The sequence below is a fragment of the Castor canadensis genome, chromosome 11 (genome assembly GCF_047511655.1).
Source record: "Castor canadensis chromosome 11, mCasCan1.hap1v2, whole genome shotgun sequence".
Taxonomy (NCBI): domain Eukaryota; kingdom Metazoa; phylum Chordata; class Mammalia; order Rodentia; family Castoridae; genus Castor; species Castor canadensis.
Window position 1 is genome coordinate 136,994,483 of NC_133396.1, and position 25,319 is coordinate 137,019,801.

Below are 25,319 nucleotides of genomic sequence, written 5' to 3' on the forward strand. Positions count from 1 at the left end.
AATAACAATAAAAACAGCATGGTACTGGCACAAAAACAGACATGAAGACCAGTGGAACAGAACAGAGGACCCAGATATGAAGCCACACAACTATAACCAACTTGTCTTTGACAAAGGAGCCAAAAATATACGATGGAGAAATAGCAGCCTCTTCAACAAAAACTGCTGGGAAAACTGGTTAGCAGTCTGCAAAAAACTGAAACTAGATCCATGTATATCACCCTATACCAAGATTAACTCAAAATGGATCAAGGATCTTAATAGCAGATCACAAACTCTAAAGTTGATACAGGAAAGAGTAGGAAATATTCTGGAGTTAGTAGGTATAGGTAAGAACTTTCTCAGTGGAACCCCAGCAGCACAGCAACTAAGAGATAGCATAGATAAATGGGACCTCATAAAACTAAAAAGCTTCTGTTCATCAAAAGAAATGGTCTCTAAACTGAAGAGAACACCCACAGAGTGGGAGAAAATATTTGCCAGCTACACATCAGACAAAGGACTGATAACCAGAATATATAGGGAACTTAAAAAACTAAATTCTTCCAATTGTTCACTTGCCAATAAAGAAATGGGCAAGTGAACTAAACAGAACTTTCTCAAAAGAAGAAATTCAAATGGCCAAAAAACACATGAAAAAATGCTCACCATCTCTAGCAATAAAGGAAATGCAAATTAAAACCACACTAAGATTCCACCTCACCCCTGTTAGAACAGCTATCTTTAGCAACACCACGAACAACAGGTGTTGGCGAGGATGCGGGGAAAAAGGAACCCTCTTACACTGTTGGTGGGAATGTAAACTAGTACAACCACTCTGGAAAAAAATTTGGAGGCTACTTAAAAAGCTAGACATTGATCTACCATTTGATCCAGCAATACCACTCTTGGGGATATACCCAAAAGACTGTGACACAGGTTACTCCAGAGGCACCTGCACACCCATGTTTATTGTGGCACTGTTCACAATAGCCAAGTTATGGAAACAGCCAAGATGCCCCACCACTGACAAATGGATTAAGAAAATGTGGTATCTATACAGAATGGAATTTTATGCAGCCATGAAGAAGAACAAAATGTTATCATTCGCTGGTAAATGGATGGAATTGGAGAACATCATTCTGAGTGAGGTTAGCCTGGCCCAAAAGACCAAAAATTGTATGTTCTCCCTCATATGCGGACATTAGATCAAGGGCAAACACAACAAGGGGATTGGACTTTGAGCACATGATAAAAGAGAGAGCACACAAGGGAGGGGTGAGGATAGGTAAGACACCTAAAAAATTAGCCAGCATTTGTTGCCCTTAACGCAGAGAAACTAAAGCAGATACCTTAAAGCAACTGAGGCCAATAGGAAAAGGGGACCAGGAACTAGAGAAAAGGTTAGATGAAAAAGAATTAACCTAGAAGGTAACACACACGCACAGGAAATTAATGTGAGTCAACTCCCTGTATAGGTATCCTTATCTCAACCAGCAAAAACCCTTGTTCCTTCCTATTATTGCTTATACTCTCTCTATAACAAAATTAGAAATAAGGGCAAAATAGTTTCTGCTGGGTATTGAGGGGGTGGGGGGGAGGGAGGGCGCAGAGTGGGTGGGAAGGGAGGGGGTGGGGGCAGGGGAGAGAAATGACCCAAGCCTTGTATGCACATATGAATAACAAAAAAGAATAATAGATTAGCGCATTGATGAGTTTACAGCTCAATGGACTGTTCTGTGAGGAGACAGAAGGTCTCTTTGGGGCATGAGATGAAGGTTTTGTCTTGTCCTGGCCCCTTCTGGTCTCTGTCTCTTGTGCTCCATGAGATGAGCCTCTTCCTCTTCCAGATTCTCTCTGCCATGGCATTCTACTTCATCACAAGGCAGCCAAGAGACCGTGGACCTCAACCATGAGCCCAAATAATTCCTTCCTCTCTTTAATTGATTTTCTCAGGTATTTTTGTCACAGCGATGGCAGGTGACTAACACACCCATTAATAGGGGTCTTGTCCAATTCTTTTTGATGTTCAATGATCTATTAGGTGAGATATGACTGTTGATTATAAGTGTTCTTTTTGTCAAGAATGCTGTTAATAAATATCAGAATGATCACTTCCATATTGAGAAAACTATAAACAATAATGTGCATTCATGTTTTCAGTATGAGTTTCTCATATATATTCTTGCACAATATTTCTAATAGCTTTAGAGAGAAAAAGAATGAGAAAATTTTCTGGGTACAGCGTATCAGACACTGGTCTAATTGCTTTACAGATATTATCTAATTTGAATCTTAAAAGAAATATATATAGCACTTTACAGATACAAAAAAGAAGGGTTTAGAGAAGTCAAATAATCGTCTTCAAATTACACAGATCTTGCGTGGTTTGGTCACATTTGTACCCGAATTGACATGGCTGTGAAGTGTACACATTCATTCCATCAGAAAGTATTTCTTAGAAGTGGAGGAAAGGTAGTGTTTCTAGTGTATAGGATGCATTTTGTTATATTACCAGCATTTGGAAATGCATATTTTATTTGACAGGGTTTATAAATCATGTCTTTCCTTCCCAGAATGACCGGTAGTGCAGAAATGCTTCCATATGCTAGAAGTTTGGTGTGTGATTTTGATGAGGGAGAGAAAATGTCATCCCTTGGTTTCCATGCTTATAATCATTCAGCCGCAGCCTGTGTAATTTTAGAAATGGTAATCCTACAGTTAACACTAAACACTTTGCATTCCTGCTGACCTCATGTGACTGATACAGTTATGTATGCAATCCATTCCTGTCACAAAATAATACATTTTTAGGATTTGATTCATTCTTATATAGGTAAGAGAAATTTGAAAATCAAATAATATTTAAATTTCCAACTACATTTAAATTTGAAACATTTCATGATACTTTTATTAAGACTCTAATTTGCACTTAATATAAACATTAAGTACAAATAAATATTTAACATTCCTACTTAAAAGCTATGTCACTTTTTAAAATCATGACTAACATTACTTGGAACCATTTTTCCCATGTATATGATGGTATGCAAGTGGAACAAGTCAAGGGATATTGTGAAAATGAAATGAGGTGTTCTACACAAATTGATTAATGCTGGTATTTTTTGGCAAGTGATATTTATGATTAGTCGCAGTCATAGTGTTACAGAACAGAAACTCTCCTGAACTGGTTATCAGGACAATGAAGTTACATTCATCATGGCCCATCTTACACCTTACCAAAAGTAAATTTGGTCAAAGCACTTTAATTGGAACTCAAATGCATCCTGTACAAAATAAATCAGGTTTACAAGATTTCAAAGGTCATAAGGTCAGTGAAAGACAGTTTACATATTCCTTCTAAATCCAAAGAATTTAGGGAGGTTTCATAGTCTCGTTACCCTGACCCTTTTACACAGGGGAGGGTAGAGTGTTCAGTGTTTCTCCTTCACTCAGTGTTAAATTGTTTACTACAAAATTCACTCACTCTCAGAGCAGAACCACAGATCTGGTATACAACATACAATCTCCAGATTGAAAGTAAGAAGATGCCCATGAGCCAGAAAGGCCTTGATTTCCTAAGTATGTAAATGCCTTTGGGCAAAGAAATATGTCTACTTTTTACAAGATACTTTTCTGAATTTATTGTTCAGAGCACAATGATTTGATACAATGGACAATTTTATACATCTACCCTCATGGTTAAAAATGGTTTAAAAACAATTCTATGTACAGTCATCTTGTTTATAAACACATTATGCAGTACTCAAAATCCATACTCTACTCATATTTTAATTTTTAATTCTGTAAAATAAAGTAAAAGAGAAACAGTTCTCAAGATATTTTGTACTGTTCTTTTTCACGGTTTTGTTTTGCAGAACTCTATAAAACCACAGTCATGAAAAATTAACTCAACAATATTTTAATAGAAACATGCTTCTGCTTATTATGACAATGTGTCTCTTGTTTGAATTTCATAAAATAAACTATACACTAATCATAAATAGATATTGAATACAGACAGGGTACTAAGCAAAATTCTTACAATAAAGATTACAGGGTATGATTTATAGTTCTAATCCAGTCATGGCAGATAAATGTTTAGGAATAACTAAAATAAAAGTGTGTGGCAACTATTCACACAGGCATGAAAATTAGAATCACCAGGTCTAAGATATATGGGGAATTAAGTTCCTTGTAACTCTCAAGCCTTTTTGCAAAAGTAAGAATTGACTAATTCTAGAACTGTATGCTATGTTTTTTAAGCAGAAGGAATATAGAAGTTATTTTCACAAAATTTTATTTATGGTAATTTTGTTTTCTCAACTTTAACTGTTCCATTTAGTGTTTTAGTTTCTGTATGTGTTTTGTCCACTTCAATAAATGTAATGCTGCAAAATTTCACCTCTGTACTGTTTAAAACAGTTCCATTAAAGTCATGAACAGAATAAGATGCTAACTGTCCTTTTCTTTTGGAAATAAAGTAAAAGAATTATTAGAAATAAAACTACAAATATTTGTATTTAGTAGTCTTGCTTCCCACAAAAATCAAGAGTAAGGGAGAAAATTGATAAATCAATTAGTCAATAAAATAAAAGTTAGAACAAATTAAATATATTGCTAATATTCTCTATAGAAACAAAAACAATAATTAATTGAAAAAAATGTGGTGGAAAATCTCACACATAAAACAAAATATAAAAATGCATAGCTCTAATTTTAATAGGAAACATGCACATACATGAGTAAACAGCTCCTGTATCACAATAGACTTGAGCAACTAAGCTGAAGACATCAAAATGCAATTGAGAAACTGGATAACTGATTTGAAGGAAATGGTGGGATATCACGGGGAAACCCGATGTCAGCAGAGCTATGGTATCCTTGTAAATAAGAAATCACACACTAAGGGGAAACTGCACACAAGGAGAATAGGGAAAGGGAAGGAAACCTAAACCTTGAATGTGGTTGATGTGCTCACTGTAGAAGAGCAAATAAAGTAATCTTAAACTGGCAGAGGCTACCATGGGAAAGGGACTAGGAAGTATTGAAAAGGTCTGGTAGTGATGAACCAGTGTGGGTTGCAATACACAAGTGTATGGAAGCAACACTAGGAATCTCTATATAGCTATCTTTATCTCAAACTAGCAAAAATGTTATGTCTTTCTTATTATCTCTTATTTTTTCTCTTCAACAAAATCAGAGAACAAGGGGCAGAACAGGTTCTGCAGAGGTGCAGAGGGGAAGTGACCCAAATAATTTATACACGTGCAAGTAAATTTAAAAATATTAAAATTAAAAAATAGCATTTCTAGTTATGAGAAAAAAAAGAAATCACAAAATGTTGTTGAGAAATAAAGGAGTATTGAATCAGTACAATGGCCTAAATTCATTTCTCCCTTAACTGGAGTTATTACTCTGAATTGAAGAAGAAGTATATCTTAGTGCATTTTCTGTTGCTACAACATGATATCTGAGTCTGAATAATTTGTAAGGAGTTTATTTGGCACATGGTTCTTGAGGTCAGAAAGCTCCAAAGCTTTTGTTCATGGCATTGGTGACTTCTCTCTACATTACCTCATGGCAGAGACTATCAAGACAGAGTATACATGTCAACCCAAAGCCCTCTTGCCATGGGAGCAGATACAATCAAGGGGCCAACACCAGTGGTGTTGTTTTTCCTAATTACCTCCCAATGCCCACCTCCAAATATCATTAGCACAGAATTTGGGAATTAGAGTTCCTGTTAGTTGACTTTCTGTTGCCTTAACAAGATACTTGAGTCTGGGTAATGTATGAAGAAAAGAAGTTTATTTAGCTCACACTTTTGGAGGCTGAAAGTCCAAGGTCAGCCAGCTCCTTTGATTTCTCCTTTGGTTTCTGGTGACGGCTCTCTTGTCTGAATCACAGCATAGCAGATGGCATCACAGAAAGAGCATGTGCAAGAAGGGATTATCAAGTAACATAGGAAGTCTAAAAAGGGGGCGGGGCCAATTGTGCTTCATATTTATGACAACTTTCTCATGAGAACTAACCTGGGTCCCATGAGAACTAAATTAAATGCTTCTGAAAGCAAAGTTCCCCATGGCCTATCTTCCAGTAGACTCCACATCTTAAAGGTTCCACCACTTCCCAACATTATCACAGTAAGGATTAAGCTTCCCACATATGAAGGCTTGGGAGCCACCTTCAGACTACATCCCAACCAAAGCAGGTTTCCAACACACATGAGTTTTTAGGGAAAACATTCACACCATCATAAAACACACTCTTACATGACCAGAGCTTAAATGTTCAGATTACTTTTGTGAATTCTAGCATTGGGAGTTCTTTTTCAGGGAGTTTTAACACAATGACTGAGCAGGACAGAAATCTCAGTGGAAATGAAAGAAATGAAGCCTGAAATTTGGGGGCAGAGACACCACACACATTGATACGTGCTGTGCCAGCATGTCTTCAACACAGCTTGACGGGCAGCTGACAGCCTTTAGATGAACATGGACTCCTTGCCAAGGTTGTAGATGTGCAACAGGTGAGGAGGAAGCAGAGAAGAGCTTATGTGAATAGTCACTGTCTTTCTTTCTACAAAGAAAAAGCAAATGTGGGTGGAAGATAGAGGAGAGCAAGTCTATCCTGAAGGAAGGAAAAATATTAATAACTTCTTAAAGTCTTATTTAATACTGATTATCTTTGTTTGCATGTGTAAGAGCCACGCACCATTTGTTTGTCTTTTAATAGAACTTTGTTTCTGTTAGAATGATGTTCAAAAGTATGAGTGTGTTGGAACAAGTGGCTTAAGAAAGGTAGAGATCTATTTTTTTTTCAGTTTTTATTTTAGTCCAAGGAGTTTGAGGATAAGCAATTTAGAGTTATCACATCAACAGCCCAAACTTGAGAGATTCAGGCTCCTTTTACTTTCTGCTGCATCACCTTCAGTGTGGGATTCCACACTTATGGTTAGAGTTGGCTTTAGAAGCTCCGGATAGCACATCAATATTCCTGGTAAATAATGATATAAAGAAATAACAGTAAAAACAGAACACTTCTGAGGTGAGTCTGCCTCATTTCAGGATGTTCTAAGGCAAACCTGCTACTTCTCAGTGATCACCCCTTGTGGCCAAGGAGGCCACAAAATTCAACCTCTTAATTGGGCTCATTGCTGCTCAGAATGAAATCTGCTTTTCATTTTGTTCTTTTAAATATAGCAAAGAGAAATTCAATTGAGTAAGCAAGTATTCTGCAACAACCTCTTTTCTGAAAGGAGCTAGGACCTGAGAATACTATAATTTGTCAAACAAATTTAATTTCTCAGAACTACATTCAGGAGCTTGGTCTTGAAAATAAACCTTCTACTTGAACTAGACCCTCTTTGATTGAAATGTAAAATATAGCTAATTAATGAAATTTTCCATTTAAACAATTAGTGCTACTGCTTGGTCATGGTTTGGTTATGGCTTGAGTGTGTCCCTCAAGGGTTCATGGTTAGAAGTGTGGTCCTTAGTGTGGCAATGGTGGAAGACAGTAGAATCTTTGACAGGTGGAAGATAATGAAGTCATTGGGAGAAGGACCCAGGGAGGGTTGGTACTCAACTCTGAGTTAGTTGTTCTCACAAGCACATGTTGTTATAAAAGAACAAGCCTGGCCTATGAATCCCCCTTCCTGTCTTCCCTGCAATCTCTGCCTCTCACGTGTGTTCCTGCTATGATGTCACTCATAGTGACATGATGCGGCCAGGAGGCCTTTGCACATACCAAACTAAAGGTACTTAGACTTGCCAGCCACAAAGACCTAAATGTGCCTCTCATTGTTATATATTGTCTAATCGCAGATATTTTGTTATAGCAATAGAAAACCGACTAATGAGGTTACAGAAAGAATTTTTATTTCATTTTGGAAAATAGATGTCTATTAAAATGTTAATGCAATGATTTACAATGGTATGCAGGATATAAAGGATATCAACAATTAATTGAATTTTAAGGTTTTTAAGACAATTTGAATAGTTAAGAAAATCTACTTCTATTCATTTTACTTAGGTAAAGGAATGGTTTTCTGAATTTTTGCTGATTGAATGTTTTGAAGAATTTGCAGAAAGAACTGTAGGAAATGCTTGCATATATCAGGGATAACCCTAGACTTATTACTTCAGTATATATTGTTGTTATTAGCAAATTTCCAGATATTCTTTTTTGAAACACCTTTAAACAAATGTGGTTTATACCAGAAAGCCAAGAATTGAAAGGAAATATTTCCACAGTATATCATAATTGTATCTGGTTTTCTTCTTCCACATAAATTACATAGGAATACATCTCCAACAGTGTTGATTTTATACATATAAATTTCTACTATGAAATTTTTCTTTTCTTAACATTCACTTGCCTATAATGACTATAATGTTATTCAAAATTAAAACCATCTCATCCACAATTATCAATACGAAAATTAAAATGCAAACCCACACTTGGAAAAAATTGTTCCAAATACTTTTTTCTGAATATATAAAGAAAAAGTTATCCAATGTATATAAATAACATCCACAATTCAATAATAAAGAAGAGAAGTGATTTGTCTTTAATTTAAAATGGGAGAAAATATTAGAATGGATGCTTCACATAAGAAAATACACAAATGACTAGTAACCACAAAATGCTCATTTATACATCCCAGGTTAAAACCACCATGGAAAACACTTCTGTCAGTCCAATAGACAAATTTTAAAGACTAACAAAACCAAATACCGGTGAAGAGATGAAGCAACCAGACTTCTAAACATTGATGGTGGGAATATAGTGTGACAATCTTCTTGAAAGATCATTTAACAGCCAATTCTAAAGTTAAGCTTATAGATGATAGATAGATAGATAGATAGATAGATAGATAGATAGATAGATAGATGATAGATATAGATAGATAATATATATATAATACTATATATATTATAGATTATAGATATATATATTATGACCCAGCAATAACTCTTAGGTATTTACTACCTGAAAGAAATAAAAATGTATGTCCACAAACAGACTGTGTCCTCACCTTCAGAATAGCTTTAGCCCTGACAAGGAAAAGCTGACAGCACATTATAAATTTCTATAAATTAGAAAAAGAAATAATCTTGGTATATTCATGAAATGGAAACTACTCATGAATTCAAGGAATAAAGTGATAATATACAAAAGAACATATATGAATCACAAAAACACTATACTAAGAAAAGAATTTAGGTACAATGGATACAATGAGATAACCTTTAAATAATTTTCTAGAAAAGACAAAACTAATCTACTGTTTTAGAAAACAGGAAGCACCATTAATTATAAAGGTCATGAGATAATAGTGTACAGTGGTCATGTTCTATGTCTCAATTAGGCTGTGAGCTACACAATTATATATTTTTATATTGGATTAAATCTGTATTCCTTTCATATGTAAATTATATATCTGTTATAAAATCTTATGGACAATATGGCAAAAGGTAAAAATAAAATTATAGAAAATCAAAAGATAAAAAGTAGATGAATTAAACCAAATACAGTGTTTTATGCAGAAAATAAATATTTATAATTAGAAAGTTTTAAATACATGTTATCTTAAATAAAAGGATAAAGTTTTTTCCTCATCAAAGATGATCCAGGGTAAAGTGTATGATTAGCACTTTATATTTTTAAAGCATCACTTCAGTAGGTGCTAAATATTTATAAAAATTAAAGTAGAGTTTGTAGAATTCATAATAAGAATGTTTTTTACTTCTCACAATACAAAAAATATGATTTAATTCTATTTGAAGTTCAATTCTCTGCAATAGATTGCTACTTTTTATTTTTAAATACATTGTTTCCCTTACATTGACTATCCAAACAAGTAATATAAATTCTACACCTTTTTTGTTTGAGTAATATGAGGTTTTGATTTGGCAAAGAGATGCAGCTAAGGTCACAGACAACTTGATGCAACAGCAGAATATTCAAAGTTTATCCAGATTACAAGAGGAGGATATAATGGCCTTTTCTAACCTTTTCCTCAAGACATTGTCAAATAATTATTTCCTGGCATACATCCATACTACACATGGGATAAAATGGAATTTGTACAAACTCAAATATTCAATTTGACTTTTATTACTAGCAAGTGAAATAATTTGATGAAAATGGTTTGAGACTCTGCATTTGTTGTCTACTTAAATATTGCTGTCATTTAATTCTAATCTTATCTCTTTCTATTTCCACAATACTTACTTCCTTCACTTCTCCACAAACACTCCAAGATAGATAGATAGATGGTAGAGATAGGGATGATAGATAGATGATTAATTGATAGGTAAATAGTGGATAGATGATAGAGTTAAAGATAGAGATAAATAGATGATAGAGATGATAGATAGATAGATATAAATAGAAGGATGATAGTAAATAGAAAGGTAGATGATAGACTCATAGATGGATGATAGATACATAGATAATGGATATAGATGATAAATACATATATACATACATACATACATACATACATACAGACATACAGACATAAATGATTGGTCCTATCCTAATGCATTTAATCAAACAGTTTTCTCAGAACTTCTACAGAATTTGTCTGGTTAGTTATTTATACTGTCATAAATAGCGTGTATTTATTATCTCAATGTCTGTGAGTTGGCAGGATTTTGATGGCTGCCTCTGCTTCAGTGTCTCTCACAAGCTGCAATCAAATTGTTGGCTTGACTGGGATCTCCTCAGATGGCTTGACAGGGGAGGCACCTCCTTCCAAATCACATGATTGTTGGCAAGATTACTGAATCTTGCATTGAAGGCTAGTGGACTGAGGGGTCTTAGTTCCTTGATGCCTGTTGGTCAGAGGCCATCCTAATGCTGGGCATGTGGAAATCCCCAAAATAACCACTTGCTTTATCAAAATGTGCAAGTACACATAAGCAGAATCACGCAGTATTTGTCTTTCTATGACAGGTTTACTTTACTTAATGTCCTTAAGTCATCTATGTTGTTGCAAATGACTGTCCTTCCTTTTTTTTTTTAAGTCTGAATAGTAAGTCCAGTCATATCTAACAGAATATGTATTACATCTTCACAGTCAGTCCCAACTCCATAAGTGCCACCTGTGTTGATTCAAGTGACCACAGATCTTGTACTCCGTGGTTTGGTCTGCAATAGGTGTGATGTACTGAAAATATATAGACTTTGCAAAGCAGAACAAAATTCTGCATAGCATTTGCACTGTGTTAGGTACTATTAGCAATCTAGTGTAGATTTAAAGTATACTTGGAGAATGTGCATAAATAACAGAGAAATAGTACAATTTTTATTAATTCACAAGGGGTCAAGAGACAATCCTATGCACATTTTAAGGAAGGACTTAGCACTTTTTTCATTTTCCCATTCATCTGTCAGTTGCATGGGTTCCATATCTTGATTATTGCAAATGATGCTGCAAGGAACACAAGAGTGCAGACGCCTATTTGAAGTGATGATGTTTCTTCCTTGGGATATATACACAGATGTGAGAGTGCTGGATCATGTGGTAATTATATTATTAAAATTTTTTGGAAGTACTGATACTGACCTCAAGACTTTGCACTTTCTAGGCAATTTCTCCACCACTTGACCAATAGCTCAGTCCCTTTTGCATTTTTAATATGATTTTTGCGAGTCTCATCCTTTGTCCAGGCTCTTAGACAGCGATCCTTCTACCTCTGCCTCCCAAGTAGTTGGGATGGCACTGCAAACAAGCCGTTTGTTTTTGAGATAGGAACTCAGTAACTTTTACTCAAGCTAGTCTCCAGCCACTATCCTCTTGTCTCTGTCTCCTGAATAACTGGGATTATCAGCTTGTGCTACCACACACAGCTTATTTTAAATTTTTTGATAAACTTTCATGCTGTTTTCCTTCACGGCATCACCATTTTACATTCACATCAACAGTGTGCATGGGTCCCAATTTCCCATCTTTGCCAACACTTGTTACCTTTTCAAATAGTCATACTAAGATGTGTGAGGTGATACCTCATTGTAGTTTTGATTTGTATGTTTTAATTTTATTAATGGTGCTGAAATATTTTCACATCCCTGTGTGTTATCTGTATGACTTCTTTTGGAAACATGTCTGTTGAAGTCCATTACCCATTTTTTAAATTGTATTATTTGGACTTTTTTTAAACAGCTGAGTTATAGGAGTTACAAAACATTTTAAAATTAATGCCTCTACTAACCCAAAACTATATAACATTTTCTTACGTTTTCTCTTCTTCTAGTCTTATCTAATAAGATTCTAAGTTTATTCAGAGCTTTGTCAGATATATCTGTATAATTTAGCCAATTTTGTATACCTAGGTGTTTAATAAAATAAGTAGCCTAAAGTTTTTATTTTTACCTTCCAAAAACTATGTCATATTAGACTACGAAGGTGTGCTGATTTGAATACTGCAGCAGAAGCAAGCACATGTTGCAGAGTTCCCTGTCATTTACAACACATGTATCTTTAATAAAATAATGTAAACTGTTCCCAATTTGTCACACTAAGATGGCAGCATTAGTAGCAGCAAACAATCCTATCTCACAAAAGTACCATGGAAATTATAGAAGACATTTGTGTAAAGGATGCAAAAATTTATTAAGAAAGTATTTTAAAATAATAATTGTTTGAAAAGGTAAAAAATGAGAAGAAGAGAGAAAATAGCTTCAAAAGGAAAAAGAGATGAAGGAAAGAGAGGATGGGACAAAAAAACACTTTCATCCCTGGTATCATTGCAGCACTATTTGCAATAGCCAAGAAATGGACAAAACCTTTCTATCAATGAATGAATGTATGAAAAAAAGTGGTGCATATGCAAAATGAAATACTATTCAGCCATAAAAAGAAAAAGTCCTATCATTTAAAATGACATGAAAAAAAACTGAGATCATTATATTAAGTGAAATAGGCACAGAAAAACAAGGTCTGCATGATCTCACTCACTTGGAATCTAACAAAGTTAATGTCTTAGAAATGCAGAGTAGAATGGTGGTTACCTGAGGCTTGGGAAAGGAGGTGGAGGCAGGAATGGGGAAAGGCTGATCAGTAGGTAGTTGGTTGTTGTTGGGTAGGAGTGAGAAGTTCTGGTGTGCTTTTGCATAGGCGGGCAACTATAGATGGCAACTGTGTACAGTATGTCTCAGAAAAATAGAAGAAAGCATTTTTAATCCTTTACTATAAAGCAGTGATAAAATTTTGAAGAGATGAGATGTGTTTAACATGATTACACAAAGTAGACATGTATCCAGTACTATAGGGGACCTCATTGCTATGAGCAATTTCTGTATTTTTATGTATTAGTTGAACAAGTAAAAAAAAGTTAAGCTGAAAACAAAACAACACTGTAGACGTCTTTATTTTCGCCTTCTGAGATCTAGGTTGGACTTCTCATATACCTAACTGAGATAATAAATATCTGTTGAATTGGTAATTAGTTAAGGCAATTGTAAAAAACAAATTCACTCATTAAACTAATTTCTGAGCTTCAAGTGGAAGAAAACTAATGCTATCAGAATGTCTAAAATACAACATGATTTTCTAAACTTTTCAAAATATGTGCTGTAAACTTTATGATTTTTAACAAAATTATTCATTGGTTCTGAAAGATAACTTGATTCTGATCCAAAACAATGGCTCCATTATTTCTATTCTACTCATTTATGAGTGTAAACATCATTGTCTTCATTAGAGGAAGGAGTAATTGCTTGTTACTGCAATAACTGCATTAAATCAGACATAAATATTTTACAAGACACCATTATATTTTATAAAATATAAACAACAGAAATGTGAAGGAGCTCATTACATTTGCATTTTAAAAAGCTACACGAGCTGAAGACCAGACATTTTAAAATAGCTTTCTCGTTGGGTGAAGAAGGCATGTGGCCACTCTTGCATAACATAGAAAGACCATTATGCAGACAGGAATCAATTACTTCAGTGTGAAAATCCTGCCACTCGCCATGTGGCTGCTGGATTCATGAGGCAATTGTAAAATCTATTGTGTGTGAGGACACAGAGACCTCGTCCTAGCTATTTATGTAAAACCAGAATATTTATTGTCACTACTCCATTTCCCTTCTGGTCTCTAAAGGTATTTTTACTTACACATCATGCTTGGTTTATGAGGCTTTAGAAATAAAGCAAAGTAAATAAATAAATAAAATTAGGCAATGCCTGGTGTCCATAGCCTTTGGTGTCACCTCTCGAAGATACATCTACATGCCAAAACAACATTGTACCCTTCTTGCTTTTAGTAAAAGGACTGCTGCTTATGTATATTTGATTTCTAAAAATTAGACACGGCAATAAAACAACACAAAATTGTCACAGAGGTTTTTTTTTAATTTTAGTACTTATTTTCTGATAAGAATATTCAACTAAGAGTATTTTATTTACTTAAAGATTTACAGATTTAAATACTGAACAAATATATTCCAGATGGGTGATTGCCAATCATTTCTAGTCTCTATTACTAATTCCATCCAAACACTATGCTTTAGAAAAACAATCATTTAGTGTAAAAATAATTTACCATGTGATTCCTATGAGCAAAACCTTCAGTCTGGTGCATGAAGAGTAATTTTTATCAACTTTTTACTTTCACAAATACTGAGTTCTTTTAGACAGGCACTATTCTTGGTGTAGGGGTTGCTTGAATGATTAATCAAGTGAACTCTGTGGAGAATGATAATAAAAAATAAAATAAAAGTGAGTAAGCTATGTGTAGCGAGTATGTCACTATTTTAGTTAGTGTTTAGAGAAGAAGGTTAAGACCAGAGAATAGAGTCAAGGAATGAGTTATAGGGATATTTATGAGAAAGAGCTTCAACCACCGGAGCCTGTTGTATGGGAGTGCGATTGGTTCAGCAGAGGACACCAAGATACTGTGTTTAAGACAATGTAAACTAGGAAAGAATATTCTTACAAGAATATCCTCGTAAGAATAATTACATAGACCTTATAAGCATCACAAGTATGCATAATTCCATTATCTCTAGTGTAAGTATGATAAAAATGATGGTAAGTGCTAAAACAGTTACATTTTTATGGTATTATTCTGACTACCCCAAGGGTAAATAGATTGGTGTAAGAATGTAAGCAGTGAGTTTAGTAATGTGGGTTTTATAAAAGTCCTGACAGTGTGTGAAGACTATGAAAGAGATAGAATATAAAAAGATTTAAGAAAAATTATGAGAAATGAGTTGGTAAGAGTTTCTAAAGGTTTTTTTCTCTGAGCAAGTGGGAAATGGTAGTACATTTTATTGGGACCAAGAAGAATTGAGGAACAGTGTATCAACAAACTAGTATTAGCTCTGTTGCATTTAAGCTTCCAAAAGCCAAATGGAGACATCAGCTTCACAAATGGAGCTCAGGATAAAACCTGAGACAGAAATAGAGAAGAGACTTGAAGAGAAATGCCATGAGGCCCAAGTTTTTAGTCACGAGGCCCTATAATTTGTAAGATGCAGGAAGAGATGGAAATGCCATTGAAAAATGAGGGAAGAAACCACCAGTGAAGCAGAAGAAAATTGGTATATGTGGCTTCCTAGAACAAAGCAAAGGGTCTCAAGAAAGAGAGTGGTTTCAACTTTGTCAAATATTTTTGAGGGTTCAGTAATTTCAGGACTGAGAAGAGAAATTTGGATTTGGCAAGGATTGAAGTTCTGATTTAAATAGATGAGAGAAAGGAAGAGTGGCAGTATATTTTCAGGGAAAATTACAAATGTCCATAGATAATGGTATGTGTGTCACAAAGCAGAAGCTTACTAGGAAGTAGAAGGTAAAAAAAGCAGGGGTGACAATGATGAGCAAGAAGAGTCTCCATAAACATTAGAGAAAGAGATGGTATTGCTCAAAGGAGAATTTATAAATATACTGAAATCTGAGTTTCCAAACAGCACACTGGAAATTTAGGGAGTCTAGGGAAGGGTGTGGAATCAGGACAGTGCCTGAGATGAGTAGAGTCATATGGGGACTTTTAAGTCCAGGTAATGACAAATGACCTGGGAAAGTTGGGCTTTTTAGGTTTATTCCAGTACACAGGCTTATTCAGCATTAAAAATCCTAGTCCTCATTATTGTTTGTGGGCGAAGAGCTCCATTTCTTGCTTGAGACTCAATTTCTGGGATGTGTGTAATGCTATGGTTGGAATTACTGGCAAACCTCATTGCTCTTGAGGTATATGGCTACTTCCGCTGAAGGTAATGCTGAAGCTGCTGGAGGCGTTGGATAGGACTTTTAGAGAGCAAATATAAATTAAATGTGTGTGTTTCTCTTTATTCAACAAGTATATGCTGTTGGCTCTCCATGTGCTGGTATCTGTCTCAGGCCCCTGGAGATACAATGATGAGCAAAATCATTTCCTTTGTCATAGAGTTATTTATCCTAAACATGGCCTGGATAGATTTCAAGACATACCTATAGGCTGAAATACCTAAATAAGATGTCTCTTACAAATACTGCAATATCAACTTTATTCTCATTGAAACTTAACTTTGAAAATTCAATTCCAAAATAACATCTGAGGGTTTTCAATCATTGCATATCCAATGCTGATTTTAAAAGTGTCAGGCAGTCATTTAGTTTCCCTCCAAATTGTACCTTTTTAACATAAAGTTAACATCTTAGGCTGTAAGATGTTAGGTTTCATGCTTATGACTTCTTAATCACCTATAATATCTCTGCAAACTAGAAATTCTGCTGGATTAAAAAAAAAAGAATGGAGTCTTGTTTAAAGATTTTGAATTACAAATAAAAGACACTCGTTTGACTTTGCCATAACTCCTGTGAGAAAGCTAATTCAACAGTTTAAATATTCCCTCCAGGTATCTAATCCTTAATAAATTAATTTAAGAGATTTCCTCTTTGACATAATACCCTTACAAAGAGACAAGATTACTTAATTTAGGTAGCTTAATTGCCTTTATAACTACAATTTCCAAAAAGCATCCCAAAATATTAATCTTACACTGTGGCTTTGGGGAAGAAATAACAAAACCCTTCTGATTATTAATTCTAAGATGTTTATATCTTTCTTGCAGGGTATTTAAGTTGAACGAGGATTGGTATTCATTGTCCTTAATTAAAAAAATTGATTCATGTCCACAGCAATAGAGACAAAGGATTAGAATGATTTGTTTTTAAAGAACTAAAAGTTACTTGAGCATTTTCTACTGTGTTTCTAATATTTCATTAGCATTAGAAGTAAAACAAATAATGGCCAAAGAGTAAACAAGATCATTCATAATTTTCAATTTGTCATCAAATTGTTGCAAACCAAAAAAATTAAAGACATTTGATCACTTAACTTTTATTTTCCTTAAATGACAAAGAGCTGGAGTATTAAACCTGTCAGAATTACATGGAAAGAATTCAGGAGACATTTGTAGCAAATTGGATATGATCCAGACCACAATGACCTCAACTGAAATTGAAAAATTCACAGGAGACTGATTACAGAAGTGGAAAGTTAAAGATATGGAAATTATACTTGATAGACATGACACAATTGTCGCTAAGAATAAGAACAGCACTAAAAGCTATAAAAAGGGAAAGTGATAACCTGAAAAAAGGAAGGAAGTAGTGTACAGTGTCAATGGCTGCTTCCTAGAAAGGGGGCTTTTTCAAAAATGAAAAATATATTAGAATTGCCTCAATTTAATTAACTAGTGACAACCAGTGTTACAAGGTATTGTCAAATGTACAACTTTCCAAATATCTTAAAATGACTTTCCCAATTTCAATTCACATGAATAAGATTTAAGACCTTCTGTATTTGGAAAACTACATTGTTGAATACCAATGACAGAGGAAGATGAAAGAATTTTGTTCACACATTTGCAAGTCAGTGCTATTTGCAAATCTTCAATGTTATATATCTTCAAATATTTGTGATTCAGAAGTGAGCGCCATCTTAGGCTGTCACTTCCTTCAAGGCAACATCAAAGTCTTATCAAATTTTAACACCTCCTACCTGAACATCACTAGAGATTCTTTTTTAGTCTAGAACAACGGCTCTTCCACATTTTCCACTTACTCTTTAATGGTATAAGAACTTGAGAGCCTTCACCCAGGGCTTCATTTAGAGCTCCTCTGCATTTCCTCCCTCTTCCAAGATCTCATTCTCCCAACGGATTGTAGTGCTTTATCTATAATCTGAAAACCTTGACTTCAAGTCTCCAGCATTAACCTCTCTGTTGACTTCAAGACTCTAATGTATAACTGTGTACAACGACCTGTTCAATGTCACACAGATATCTCACAGTCCATATTGCCAAAGCAGAATTATGTTTCCTTCATCTGCACACCCACTAGTCTTCAAGATTCCTCTTTATAATGAATGTCACTATCATCTAAACACTCAGGATAGAAACCTGAAGTCAGCCTTGACACTTCTCTTTCTCCCTAATCCTTTGGACTATTGATTAGTTTGTTCTATCAGCTCTACCTACCAAAACTATATATGAAATTCAAATTCTCATTATCTCTTCCAAGTCCTATCCTCCACATATTATAGGATTTTTGAGTGGAAATGTAATAAATGTCTTAATCACTGGAAATCAAAACCTCTCCCTAAAGATTCAAAAGCTGAATATTTGTTATGTACAACCTATCTCAAGAAGCATTCATTCAGCAGATAAGTGCCAGAGACTGGAAATGAAACAAACACGAAATAGTAATTTGAATTTTATATTTACCAAACACATAATATTTAATATGCAAGCCCTGTCTGAAAGACTTCCCAAACATTAACTTTTTTTAATCCTGATAGTGATCCATGAAGAAACATGCCAACACTATCCAGATTAAATTTCATACCTGGGGAAACTGAGGCCCAAAGAGAGTAAAAAACTTGCCCAAAGATGCATATTGGACAAGTAGCAGAGCCAAGACTGAGCAGATGGAGCTTAGTTTCCATCCAAATCACTATTTTCTATGCATAAATATATAATCTAGTGGAGGTGTCATCAGCTAACTGAGGGTTCTTTTCTTCTCTCTGAATGGAAGACACAAATAGGCAGTATAGTGCCCTTTGTGTCACCAGCTCCGAGCTTGGGTTGAGGAAGTCTTCACTCTTGGTGTTACAGGTTTGGACTTTAAATACTAGTGGTTCCACTCCCAGCAGCTTGAGTTATAGCCCCTGGCTTAGGGTACCAGGGCCATCGGCTCCTTGTGTTACATCTCTGAGCCACTCCCCAGAGGCAACAGCATGTTGCTTTCGGTGCTCTTCCAGCTGCCAGGACTGAAAGCTGTTCCGCAGTCATGGTCCTCTGTAATCCCTCACCTTCTGCAGGCTTGCTCTTTACAGCTCTTCCCCTCTGCAGTCTCCACTGTCTCTGGCCTTCTCGCACTTCCTCTGTCTCTGCATGGTTCCTGCTCTCCACAGCTCTCTGGAACCCTGCGCTGCCCTCTTGCTTCTGCTGGGTGTACCTAGAACTGGTAACCCCAGGACTTACCTGCTTTTGGTACAACTAGCCTAGCCTTAAGGTCTAGGTCTACAACTAGTCTTAAGGTCTACAACTAGTCTTAAGGTCACCAGTAGGCAATAAAATCACTCATATGAGGCTTTATTGGAGCCCGTGCTGCAGCACTGGGGCAGTGCATAGGAGGGAGGTCTCCTGAACTGCTGCCCTTAGGGTGAGAGGAGTGGTGCTTATACAGCCAGTCACACTTGTGCTGTCATGGGTGGTGGAGGAGATCCTCCCCAACAAGGGTGAGGGCTGCTGCAAAGAGGCTCAGGTTGGCTGTGGATGGAGTTATCTGCAGTGACTCTAGGCAGGGTCATCCTGAGGCTGTCTGAAGCTGTCATGGCCAATGCAGAGCCTCAAGCCATAGCAGTTAGAGGGGCAACCCTAACTGGAACAAAGTCTCTCCAGTCCATCCATAGATGAACTGCGGTCTTCTCTGAGTATGGGTGGCTGAATCTGAGTCTTGGACAGACAGGGGGGTATAAAACAGCAGGGCTGACCCTACAGTATCCCAAGAACTGAGGAGGGTGCAGCTGCTTGATTGACAAAATGTGATTGCTGCGGCAATTTGCCTTTAGGAGAAGCAGCAACACATTCACAGTCCTGGTGGGCTTGGGGACCACAGAGACAACAGCAGCAACTCCTCATCTGATCTTGCATCTCTGCCTGGCCTGGAGTAGTACTCAGTTCAGCCCCAGGGTAACTGCTACTGTGGCCTGTCAGGCAGAAGGGTCTGAAAGCTGTTCATCAAGCATTCCAACTGCTGACGAACGACAGCTTCAGTCGCTGAAAAAGAGAAATATTAAGGAGTGCTAGCAACATTTTTCACAGTGTTTAATTCCCATCCAGATCCCCTTTGGATTTTCTGGCAGTTGGTTTCTCCTGGTCTGTTTCAGAGGAACTATAAGAACAAAGGATTCAGGGTAGATGCAATGTGTGAAAACAAAGTTCTGTAGCACCATGTGTTGCTATAAAAACACTCAAGCTTTCTTTCAAGATCAGGTAACGTCTCCACTTTAGGACTTGCTTAAAAACATTCAGTGAAGAAACAGCATTGAAAAAAGCTGACAGATGGAAATACAATTTTACTGTGACCAAATATGGCTTATCAAAGGGCACAAGATTCATTTCCTCATTCAAAATACACTTCTCGAGCACCTACTGCATAACAAGTCCTGATATAAGCACAAGGAATTTGTATACACACACACCTGTGGAGTTGAGATTATAGAAGGAAAAGATAGAAATTAATCAGTCAGATAGACACATTAAGATACTGATGAGTGCTTTGGGGACCAAAAAAAATAAAGTGGATTAATTGAGAGTAACGTCAAGTCAGAAGGCCTGTCTCTGTGACACGCATTTGACTGGGGACCAGAACAGTAGGACGAGCTAGCCATAAACAACTGTGAGGAAACAGCACTGTCAGGGGATGGAAGAGCTACTTCAAAGACTAGGCAGAAAAAAAAAAAATGACTTGTCTCAGGATTAGAAAGAATGTCATTGTGCTTGAACATCATAAGCCAAGAAAAGAGATTGCAGTTCTACAGTGAGCAAGATCCTCATCATGTAGACCTCAGGCCATGGTTTTCAGTTGATTCTAAATGTGATAAATAGGCTGCCAGAATGGCTCAAGTGGTAGAGCACCTGCCTAGCAAGTGTGAGGCCCTGAGTTCAAACCCCAGGGCTGCAAAAATAAATAAATAAATAATAAAAGTAAATGTGATAAGCAATCTTTACAGAGTTGGAATATGAAAGTGACATTATTTGTTCTATATTGAAATTTGGGTAATGCCACCACTTACAGTGACACAATTTATGTCATATATCTACTATGGATCTGCTATGGCTCCAAGCCACAAATTTTCCTTGGGGTTCAGAATGAAGAAGAAATCCCTGTCTAGGACATCATTGTTCTGTGACAAAAACAGGGAACAATGACATAACCATGGTACCATTAAAGCTTCCTTGAGAGGTGACTCACAACCGAAGTAAGTCATACGGCCAATTCTAAACAGTGAGGTGGAGATGTATAATCCTCTACAGAGAGTGGCCAGGAATAACTTAGAACAATAAAACAATCATCCGTTGGCAATGAAAAATTTTAGGAGCTAAAAGTAAATACTTATTAGAGACTTTGAGTGGAAGAAGGGAGCTCAGTTAGAAGTAATCTAAGGAAGAGATAAACACAACTTGACTGAAAGTAGAAGTAGAAGAAATAAAGAGGAGACCAATTTAGAATGCACTGCAAAGGTCATGCAGATAGGACTGATGACAGGTTGAATCCAGGTCGAGTGGTGAAGCAGAATAATCTAATCAAGGGTGGCTGCTATATTTTTAAGAGGAAAAGTTGGAGAAATTCATGCCTTTTGATATTCAGCATTATCCAAGAAGTACTAAAACTTTTCATATAAACATGGCTACTTGTGATAACTGGCCACTAATTTCATAATTTGATTTCTTTCTCCATTCCCAGCAAAACCAGATTATACAAACACCAAAATTACCCATATCTTTCAAAATAATTAAAAAGAGACAGATTGTAACATAAAAGAGAAGAGAAGAGGTTTCTATGTTTCTCTATAATTAATGTTACCTCTGGATGAAACAATAAATAAGTAACAAAGCCAATTTGTTTTCAGATCCCTATAACATAAGTGAGATATTCAGAACAACCTATCATTGCCCGGTCCTCACTGGAATGAAGCTTATCTGGACACATATATTTTCAAAGATTGAATAGTGATAATAATAATACTAACAAAAAGGCTGGGCACCAGTGACTCGTGCCTGTAATCCCAGCTACTCAGGAAGCATTGATCAGGAGGATCGCAGTTTGAAGCCAGCACAGGCAATTAGTTCACGAGACCCTATCTTGAAAAATCCTTCACAAAAATAGGGCTAGTAGTGTGGCTTAAGGTAAAGGCCCTGAGTTCAAACCCCAGTACTGCAAAAAAAAAAATAATAATAATAGCAGCCATTGTTAGCAAGGAAGACACTTTCACATAATTTTGTAAGACATATAAATTGCTCCAGTATCCTGGCATATAATTAATACACATCAATGGTTTTGAAATTTATCGTGTACTTTATCCAATGATTCTATTTCTAGGAATCTACTCCAGAGAAATAATTAGAATTTTGACCAAAGTTTTTAATGAACAAAGGTGCTTCTTATAGCATCATAACCTCAAATATAAGACAAGGATGTACAATAAAAAGTTAGTTATATACATGATAAGACTGTCATGACATAGAATATTACTTAACCATTTACATGGTTATTATAATACTAAGAAAGATCATTTTATTCTGTTAATTTCAAATGATGGCTTATATATTTGTTGAATAGCATCATCTCAACTATGTAAAGAATTATGAACAAAAATTAATATGCAAGTCTCTAGAATTACAGCACCAAAAGCATATTAAGGTGATCTTTATAGTCTAAACATATAAGAAGAGTATCCACACCTGCTTTGCCTTTTATGGTCATTGCCTATCTATCTCTGCGTCCAATCCACATTTATGTCCAAAGTTATGGAGTAGATTAGAGTGAAAGTTGTAGATCTAAGCTTCTGTACTCCTTATTGCTGGATCATAGGTAAAATTTTTAGACTCTGTCTCAGATCATACATTTGTAAAACAAAGAATAGAAAGATAATTTCCCTATAGATTGCTGTGACTATTCATTGAACTTGTACAAGTAGATAACTTGCAGGAGTATACTATGTAGTAAATGTTTATCAATCATCACTTATTGTTTCATTTATATTAATAACAATAGGTGCATTTTTAAAAATCTTCACTGAAAGACACAAGGTTTTGGTAAAGAAATTAGGGGACCTATAATTCATTTTTTTAGTTTGACTTTCCATTTTTTTTCTAAAGTTAGTGGTGACATTTTCTTAAACCTAAATAGGAGAAAAATGTATTCAAAGAGGTAAAAGTGAGAGACAAGACTAAAAACACAAGATGGTCAGCCTTCAACTAAACACGTCACATTGTAAGGGCTCAATCGGATATAAAGATTTAATGATCAATACCTAGAATATTAACAAACAACTTGCAAGCAAAAAGCATCTTCCAAGCCAAAAATCTCCAATTTAACTACATTTCCCAGCAGTTTATTTCAAATATTAACATAATCCATTTACCTGATGTATTAGTCTGCCCAGGTTGCCATAACAAAATACCATAGACTGGGTGACTTAAATAACAAAAGTTTATTTCTCACAGTTCTGGAGGCTGGAAGTCCAAGATCACAGCACCAGCAATGTGGATTTCATTCTAAGGCCTCTTCTCTTGGTTTGTTTTCAGGCTTATATTCATCTCACTGTGTGCTCACGTGACTTCTTTCTGATGCAGTAGTGGGATGGAGAAGGGATTATAGAGGGCTCTCTGAGGTCTCTTCTTAACAGGACACCAATCCCATTAGCAGAACCCCATCCATCAAAGCTTACTTCCCGAAAGTCTCTTTTCCAAATCTTATCACATTGGAGATTAGGGCTTCAATATGCAAATAGAGTGATATAATAGAGCCAGTCCATAATATCTCAGAGGCATAAGAAGCTTTGTCTACAAATTTATTTTTGATGCCAAATTCACAATTTGATTCTATTGGTAGAACAATCAATTCCAGTCATTTTCTTCAATAGTGAGACTTATGCCTCAGTTTCTCAGGTTCACTGTTGAAGCACTAAGGCCATGGTCATGACCACTCTGGTGGACCTTGGGTTCATAAGAAACCCTTGTGAGGTGCCACTTTTCCATCCATGTGCCGCATGCAGTCCTGGTGGATCCCTGTCTTTGATCCATACTTGGGAATGGAAATATTTGCAAGACTAGCTGTGGAAAAGATCTGCCATTCATGCCAAACCAGCATCCTCACCCAGAGTGATCTTGATTCCTCATGGTATTTTGAAAAAAAAAAATGGATACACTTTTTTCTGGTGCTCTTGGGACCACAGACCTTTCTCTCCTTCCCTTCTTGCAATCCTAATGTGCACTCTTTCTCAATTATCCCTCCAAAGGGTGATGTCTATCCTTTAGGTCCATTTCCTTCTATCTTTTGAATATTTCTAAGACAAAGAATATATTCCTATTTTCTGTCATGTCACATCCTCTCCCCCCACACAGGAGAAACAGCTAACTAAAAGAAGTGGATGATAAATTCAAAGAAGAGAGAGGAGGAGTATTAAACACAGATGAACATCTCAAAAATAGAGCCATAAAAAGTTTTCAATTAGATTTAGCAATAAGGAAATCACTAGTATCTCAGCGAAAGGTGTTTCAGAGAATTGATTGTGCTGGAAGTCAGAATGCCCTTCATAGAGATTTGATTGAGAAAAAAGAAAACAGATATATCAAGGAAGACTGAAGAAATGTGATTATGAAGAAAACCAGAAAGATAGAGTGCTAAGTAGGGGAAAAGAAGGGGCTCATTAAAAAATTTAAGTTCAGAGCTAGTTCAATGACTTCCTATAATCTCAACTTCTCAAGAAGCAGAGATGGAGAGAATTGTGGTTTAAGACTAGTCTGGGCAAAAAGTAGGTGAGACCCTAATCTGAAAAATAACAATACAAAAAGGGGTGGAGAAGTGAAGTGTTTCATAGAAGAGTAATTGCCTAGCAAGAATGAGGTCCTGAGTTCAAGTTCCTAATGTAAAAAGTAGAAAATTTAAGTACAACAAAATTATGATATTTATCATAATTTTGAATAGAGATATTCTGTGTATTCATATTTTCTGCATCAAAGATCACATCCTATGCTATTTATGTAGATGTTTAAACTGTTGGTTTGTTTTGCCACAATAAGAAAGAATAATCTAGGGCAAATGC

The 25,319-nt window shown here is 35.8% G+C and overlaps 1 long non-coding RNA gene across 1 annotated transcript in view; it reads right to left on the reverse strand.

The window, feature by feature from the left end:
* Positions 1-14,501: 14,501 nt before the first annotated feature.
* Positions 14,502-25,319, reverse strand: part of LOC109675295 (uncharacterized) — a 439,119-nt gene continuing 428,301 nt past the window's right edge. The window contains exon 19 of the long non-coding RNA XR_012439077.1: positions 14,502-14,686. This is a non-coding gene — a long non-coding RNA (uncharacterized lncRNA). The remainder of the gene's footprint in view (positions 14,687-25,319) is intronic.